General features: G+C 49.4%; 1 long non-coding RNA gene across 1 annotated transcript; it reads left to right on the forward strand.

The window, feature by feature from the left end:
• Positions 1 to 454: 454 nt before the first annotated feature.
• Positions 455 to 5,983, forward strand: LOC135977505 (uncharacterized). The gene is made up of 2 exons (XR_010594968.1): positions 455 to 1,292; positions 4,203 to 5,983. It is a non-coding gene; the product is annotated as an uncharacterized LOC135977505 (long non-coding RNA).
• The last annotated feature ends 2,354 nt before the right edge of the window (positions 5,984 to 8,337 follow it).

Raw genomic sequence — 8,337 nt, forward strand, 5'->3', positions numbered from 1 at the left:
AAATTAAATGCAGTGCCAAAGTTAGATGCCTATCCTATACCCTGGATCAGCGAGATGCCTGAAGGCCTGAGTAAGGCTCAATATATCACCCCTCTCAGCCTTACAAAGGGCTATTGGGAAATCCCCTTGGCACCTGACTCCAAGGAGTTAACTGCCTTCGCCATGACCTGTGGGCTGTACCACTTCCAGACCTTTCCATTCAGGCTCCATGGAGCTCCTCTGACACCTCACAGACTCACAGAAAAGTACTTCTGCCCCACAAAGCGTATGGCACTGCATACTTAGGCCGTGTCTGCACTTACAAGCTTACAGCAGCACAGTCATGTCAAAAATACCATCAGTCAAAACACACCATCATTCCAAAAACCACACGATCAGTCAAAAATACAGCATGATAACCCCTGCCTGCTGGCACCGCCTGAAGAGGCAAATGGTTTAGAAGCTAGTATGGTTCTGTTGACGTCACTAGGCCTCACCCTAGGTAACTTGGGAGGGTGGAAGGCCACTAAGTGTCAATGAAGCCTTCCTGCACTAGGCCTAAGTGAACCAAACTCTATCCTTCCATGTTTAAACTCTAATCAACCTCAAAAGCCAGGTGCAATTGGAATATGTAAGCAACCAGTTATCTGTGTGCAACCCCCTGCTCAAGCAGTAATAATGAGTCCTGCATGTTTCTGGCTGAAGGGAAAAAGGACAAGATAACGGTTTAAAGAAGTTACTAACAAGCTAGGCTTATAGCTGCCAAGAATGACTTAACTATTACCAGGGATGGGAGGGGTAGAGGGAGGAATGGGGGGGAGAAAGGGAGGGCTAGAGCGGAAAGGGGGGGGTGAGGCTTAACTGCAAAATGTATAAAAGAAGAAAAACTGTTCCTGTTAATGTGCTTGATCTGAGACGTGCCTGTCTCCTTGCACCGCTTTGGGATCCCAAATAAATTTTGTTTGCTTCTCCACCTGGTGTGTTTATTGACGCGAAGCACACCGGGCAACGGACCCGCTGTTGCTTTGCCTCGGGCACTCTGTGCTGGCAACAGTTTTGGCGCCCAACGTGGGGCACGAGGCTGAAATTTAGCCTTGCCCGGACCCCTCTCGGAGGTCGACAGATTGCGGCGACGACCGACGCCCAGCGCGCACCGGTGACTTTACCGGGGGCCTCGGCGGAGACGTGGTTTGGTCGACCCCGGAGGGCACAACGGTGCAACGCGCTCGAGTAGTGGAGAAGCAGCTGCGGGCGACGGTGGGGAACCGGTCCCGTGGATAGGGCGACGGTGCAGAACCGGACCCTTGGATAAGGTAGGAAAAGTCCAGTGGGGACTTTATCTGTCTTGACCTGGGGACGCCCAGTGTCTACCTGTTATGACCTGGGGACGCCCAGTGTCTCCCTACGGGGCAGGGACAGAGTATGGCAGGCAGGGTAAGGTGTACACCCTTGGAATGCATTCTGGTGAACTGGAAAGTGTTTGGATCGGATCCGTTGGTTAAAAGTAAACTGAAAAGGTTCTGTACAGTAGACTGGCCTCAATATCAGCTAGAGGACCAGGAAAGGTGGCCACCGGAAGGATCACTTAATTATAATACAATCCTTCAATTACTTCTGTTTTGTCAGCAAATGGGTAAATGGAATGAACATATGTATGTACAGTTGTTTATGTTGTTAAGAGATAGGTTAGATATTTTGCAAAAGTGTAATTTGACTCCGACAGGTTCGGTAGTAGCTACTGTTAGTCCCCAGAACCCCCCCACAGCTGTAATGGCAGGTCCGGTGTCCCCTTCGGCTATCACACCCCCACCATATAAAGACAAGGTGTCTCAGGTCCCAGAGATTGCCCCCTCGGTGGAATTTTATCCGTTGATCACTGAGACTGTGGTGTCCAGACATGGCTCAGATAGGAATCAGGCCACTACTATGCAGGTTTACACCCATGTGCCTTTTAACCCGGTGGACCTAGCAGCCTTTAAGGCACAGGCAGGGGAATTCTCTACGAACCCAAGCAAGTTTATCTCGGTCTTTGAAGGGTGCCTGGCTAGCTGTAAGCCTGACTGGGATGATTGTAATGTCCTTATGCAGACCCTGCTGTCTGAGGTGGAGCATAATCAGGTTGTGTCTTAAGAAAAGGAAAAGAGGCAAGCGAAAATGATGGTCACAGCAGTACAGGCCGGTGGCAGGGGAAAATTCCAGGAAGGTGGAAGGGGCCAAGGAATAAGAGGACGTGGGCGCCCTGGCTCACAGGAAAGGCGTCTGGGTTGCAACCAGTGTGCCAGATGCCGAAAGGAGGGACATTGGAGAAATGAGTGCCCCGAAAGGGAAGCTACCCCTATAATGACAGCGAAGGATCAAGAATAGGAGTGTCAGGGGAGACGGACTATCCTGCCCCTGGAACCCCGAGTAAACATGCGGGTGGGAGATTCGGACATAGACTTTTTAATAGACTCTGGAGCTGCACGAACAGCCGTAAACCAACCTCTGCAGCTGCCTGTGTCAGAGTCCCTCACTGTGGTGGGTGCCACAGGGAAAGGAACCAAGTGCCCAGTATATGCCCCAGCGGAATGTGCTTTGGGAAACAGAACTCTATCTCACAAACTGGTTTACCTCCCCGATTGTCCAACACTTCTACTAGGACGGGACCTGCTTTGTTGCTTAGGAGCCACCCTGCATTTCACCCAAGATGAAATAAACCTCACCTTACCTGCAGAGAATGCCTGGATAATGACCCTTGCAATTGAGCCCTCAGACATGCAAGCCCCAGAGTGGAGCAAGTGGGAAGACAAAAGGAGGGTTAAAAAGCAGCTTTGCTGGACAGTGTTGGCCCAGGGATTTAAAAATTCCCCCACTCTGTTTGGCCAGGCCCTGGCCAGAGACTTGGAGGAGCGGGACAATGAGGACAGGGTCCTCCTCCTGCAATATGTGGATGACTTGTTAATTGCTGCTGTGGGTCTCATCCCTTGCCTTAAAGCCACTGTGAGCCTCCTGAACTTTGTTGGACTCCTCAAAAGTGGGTGTGCTCGTCCTGGTTTGTTGCTCCAAAGCTCTGTATAGAAGTTATTTTACTGGAAAAGTTCATAATGGCAATGTGTATGTGTTCACTGTTGGGAAAAGGTGTATGAGTGAAGAGTGGAAGTTTCCTTTGTAAGTTAAAAGAAGCCAAGAAGGAGAGAAGGAAAAAGAACAGAATGAGTTAACTGAGGGAAAAAATATAGCTAGCAAGCTCAGTCCAAAGATAAGATGCTGGCACCATCCAAGGACACTGCCCAGAGCTAAGACTTGGCCGACAGCCAAGAAAAGGGGGGGCCTGAATGGGCCCAAGCAACTATGAGATCTGCAAAACACTGTCAGGCATTAATGAAATGTGTTAGGTTTCTTTTCTCACAGATAAAAGAAGTGCTACCCAAAGACCCTAGCAGCCCTGCCATTCATTGAAACAAGGAGACTGAGTCTACGTAAAGTCCATCAACGAAAAACTTCTTTGGCTCCACACTGGAAAGGCCCTTTCCAAGTCCTGTTAACCACCAACACCGCTGTGAAGTACCAAGGACTGCCCACCTGGACCCAGGCTTCTCACTGTAAAAAGACCCCTCCACCTCGGGAGGATTCTCCGACTGATGATAAGCCTATTTAAAGACAGGGTGATGTGCTAGTAACCTCTCCCCTGTATGATGCTGAACCACACTGTTTCAGGAAAAGAGAAGAAGGAACACTTGCTTCACTGAAACCACAAAGTCCAGGAATTCCTGACTACAAAAGACATTAAGAACTGACCCTGGTGAAGAATCAAAGAATTATACGCTGGCAGGGAGGCTGTTAGACCCCTGGCCTCCCAGGTACAGGCTGAATGTCTAGTCTGCCAAAAGAACAACCCTCGACCAGAAGATATCGGATGCCCTGCAAATCCCCTGGAAGCTCCACACTCCATGGCGACTGCAGGCCAGTGGAGTAGTGGAACGCACAAATCAGACACTTAAGCGGCACCTCTCAAAGGTCTGCCAAGAGGCTTCCCTTAAGTGGCCTGATGCCTTACCCCTTGTTTTGCTCTGCATTCGCGCTCTCCCAAAGGGCAGGTTAGGGCTCAGTCCCTTCGAGATTATGTTTGGAAGGGCATGGCCTATGAACGGTACACCGGTTCCGGCAGGGAAGTGGGAAATGGGGTGTGGCTTTTTATCTCAGTATATGTGCTCTCTGTCTGCTGTTCTCTGTTCTCTCCACAGGTATAGCAGAGATTTGCAGCCTCTCCCACTGGATGCCCCTGTCCACTCCTTGCAGCCAGGCGATTCCATTCTCGTTCGGACCTGGAAGGACTAGCCTCTCCAAGAGAAGTGGAAGGGACCCCACACCGTCCTGCTGGTCTCCCACACAGCAGCAAAGGTCAAGGGACACAAGAACTGGATTCATCACTCCTGTCTGAAGGCAGTGCCCGCTCCTGAACGGTGGACCGTCCAGCCTACGGAAAAGGACTACCAGCGATGACCTGGGACTTAAACTGTTATTCAAAAAAACAATAAGATCTGCTGGGAATGCCCTGTGGTCTCTTTGGACAGTCGCAGCGCACTCCCCGTGAAAACTCTAAGCGTTGGTTGTGTTTACTCTCACAGGGCCGGCCTAACCTGGTGGCCTGGTCCTTTTGTTTTTAATCTGCCTACTATTAGTAATTGATATTTTGTAAGTATTTAAAAAATTGTAATTGTTAGGCCCTAGGGTCACCTGCCCAGCATGAGTTCAGGTCCAGGGTCTGCCACAGTGGTACTCTTTGCCATAGGGACACTCCTTTCGTTACCTCCCGTTCCCCCCAGGCACATGTGGGATGGAAAGGGATCCCTACTAACTTGGAAACAAACACATATGAGTCCTTGAAGGTTTGCTTTGCCCAAGAGTTTAACCTCTCTAACTGCTGAGTATGCTCCCAAGTCCCGCACCACGCAGCAGGGTTACCCTGAAGGGTAGTTCCCCAAAATTGGTCAGATATCTGTTGGGGATGGTTCAGTAGGGGAAGAAATACCTCGGGTACCCCCTTGTCACAAAACTGTACCATTGAATCCCAGTATGCATTAAGGGACAACCCCTGGCCGCCCCAGGCAGCGTAAATCTTTGTATGCCACCTCAGAGCCCATTAAGGAAGAAGCTTATGTCCTGGAAAACTCACAGGACATTAACAAGCACGTCCTGTCGGCCAAACAGGCTTTCGAGCAGTGGAAGGCCCAGGAAAGGAAACCCACAGTTTTCAATTCCCTTTGAAGTTGGTTGCCCAACCTAGGAGGACTGGGGGGTGGCCTTGTGCGTCTCCTCCTCACCGGTGTGGTATTGTGCCTGGTCACCCTCCTCCTAATTGCTTGTTTTAAAATGCTCCTCCGTAAGCTTTGTGCCCCCCCGTTCCTCAAAAATCCCGGCATACCCTCTCATTGAAAACCCCAGCTTCATAGCACTTAATCATATCTTGTCCACAGAATATGAGAAAACTCAGCCAAAAGCTTGTTGAGTATTCTCAAAGGAGGGAGTTGTTGACGTCACTAGGCCTCACCCTAGGTAACTTGGGAGGGTGGAAGGCCACTAAGTGTCAATGAAGCCTTCCTGCACTAGGCCTAAGTGAACCAAACTCTATCCTTCCATGTTTAAACTCTAATCAACCTCAAAAGCCAGGTGCAATTGGAATATGTAAGCAACCAGTTATCTGTGTGCAACCCCCTGCTCAAGCAGTAATAATGAGTCCTGCATGTTTCTGGCTGAAGGGAAAAAGGACAAGATAACGGTTTAAAGAAGTTACTAACAAGCTAGGCTTATAGCTGCCAAGAATGACTTAACTATTACCAGGGATGGGAGGGGTAGAGGGAGGAATGGGGGGGAGAAAGGGAGGGCTAGAGCGGAAAGGGGGGGGTGAGGCTTAACTGCAAAATGTATAAAAGAAGAAAAACTGTTCCTGTTAATGTGCTTGATCTGAGACGTGCCTGTCTCCTTGCACCGCTTTGGGATCCCAAATAAATTTTGTTTGCTTCTCCACCTGGTGTGTTTATTGACGCGAAGCACACCGGGCAACGGACCCGCTGTTGCTTTGCCTCGGGCACTCTGTGCTGGCAACAGTTCCATCTGCAGAGGATATGGGAAATGACATGCAACCTGCCAAGAGGGAAATCATTGACTGTCCTGCAGCCGTTAGTGCTGAGAGCCCTGAGAATAAAGAAGCTCCTGTACTTCGACGTTCAGAATGAGAGCAAGAACCTGTACAGAAACTCACTTATGATGTTTCAAGGATCTCCACCTCTGTCCCTTTGCACTTAGTAAATAGATGGGTGCGGGTGGCCTATTATTGGTTGTGCCTGATAGTTAACAATGGAGACTCCAAGGTTAAGTCATTTATTTCAATATAGTAAGAATGGCTTATTAATGTAAAGTGAATAATAATTTAACATTTTAAATTAATATTGTATGTGGACACAGCAATACCTACTTGTTGACAAATAACATTTATTGTCCACTAAGCAATGTCTACTATTACCTGACGAAAAGGACCTTGCAAGTTTGTGTTGTGGTTAAATGACCCTTGCTGAGGACGGCAAGAACTTTCGCCCCGGGAGAGCGTAACCCCCAAGGAGATTACCTAGGTTCCTGGGGCTCTGTCTGCTGGCAGCTCAGGGAGAGGCACACTGTCCCTGGTAGGGATGGGGAGCCAAGGCAGACTCAGAGTCTGCCTGCCAACCAATAGGGAGTGAGATGCCCTTCCCAGGGAGCTCAGGAAAGGGGAGAAGCCATTTTAGAGGCAGTCTGGAGCCAGCCACAGCAAGGCCAGGACTGGCTGTGTGGGGAGCTAGTAAGTCCCAGGCCTGCATGCAGGGTTCCCCCTGAGAACTGGCCTCTAGGGACCTGAAAGCAAGATCCCTCATCTGGGCTTTTAACTCTCCACTGATAACTCCCAGTTTGTAGCGTCAGGCTGGCAAACTTCCCCAGCCAGGCTGAGTTAGCCCTTCAGCTCCCTAGGTGAGACCAGTCACCACATGGTCAGCTCTGCTCTGGCTGCTAGTACAGGGCTGCGGCCTGCTGTGAGTGTGTCTGGATGCTGGGGTAGGAGACTACAGTTTGGATTTTAGTATAGTTGTGTAATCTACACCTTGAGCACTGCACCTCTTTGTGGTGAGGGGAAATCCTGGGACCAGAAGCAGCCTGATTCCTGCCTGAAAAGGATCCCTGCCAGCAGAGATCAGCCCCTCTGCAGTGACCGAGGAGCCAGAGTCATCTCTGAACCTGAGGATCATTCATGGAGGTTGTGAGTGCACCATCTTTTAGTTAGTCAGGGAAATTGTTTTGGGGACCCCCTACTCCCTGAACTGTGTCCTCAAGCCAGTGAAAGGGTTTGGGGAATTTATAACCTGCTGCATATTAAACCTAGGGAGGGATTTACCACCTTCTCCCATTTGTGAGTCCTTTGGGCTGTACTGAACCCAGTCAGCTACTCTGCTAAATCACTGCAGAGAAGATATCGTGGTCACAGGTCATCAAGGGCCCCAACAAAGTACACGTACCAACGGGACACTAATCTTACATTTGCTACATCAGGTCATGTGACTGGAGAAAGTCAGGGGTATTATCAGCGTGGGCACCGGTGACCCTAAGAATAGTGTTTTACCCTGTTATGTTATATTTGTCTCCTGTTTAATATAATGACTACGTTGAATATATTGTTTATGCTTGTGTTATTTCTTGGGAGTCTCCGATAGACCTTGGGGTTTCCTGCCTAGACCATGATTCTTTGTGAAAGAGGCAGAGCTTAGGGTTTCCTGAGTAGGCCATGACCCTCTCTTGCAGTAGCAGGATGTCCTGCACACACCATGCCCATGAGTGCTGTCAGTAGGGGGAAGATTCCTTGGAAACAAGTTTAATTGATTCTTGGGACACAGACAATTATAGGAACAGGCACAAGGCAAGGGGAATATAGCACATAATAATGACTGGCTGGCACCTCACCTATCTCAGGCTCTTCCTAAAGAGCACTGTTACAAATACTTGGATTAAGGGAAACATCTTTAACACTTTACTTTTGTGTTTTCTCCCATGCTGCCGTTTCTGCATGGAGAAAACTCCCCCCAAAAATCCATGCAACCAACACCTGATCCTCCTTCGAATCCCTCCTTGAGACTCGGCTCTGTTGTGATTCTCGAAAAACACTTGACAGCGACTAGCTTGGCACATGAGGTATGGCTGTGCCACTTCGCCTTCCTTCCCTCTCCTTATTTTTACCAACCTCCCCACCCCAATCCTACCATTCCCCCTCACTAGGCCCTCCCCCTACTTAAACAAACAGTAATGACAAAACACGAAATTGCACCAATCATCACCGTGTGAATTTGCTTCAGTGTT

Source organism: Chrysemys picta, unplaced genomic scaffold, assembly GCF_011386835.1.
Source record: "Chrysemys picta bellii isolate R12L10 unplaced genomic scaffold, ASM1138683v2 scaf1, whole genome shotgun sequence".
Taxonomy (NCBI): Eukaryota; Metazoa; Chordata; order Testudines; family Emydidae; genus Chrysemys; species Chrysemys picta.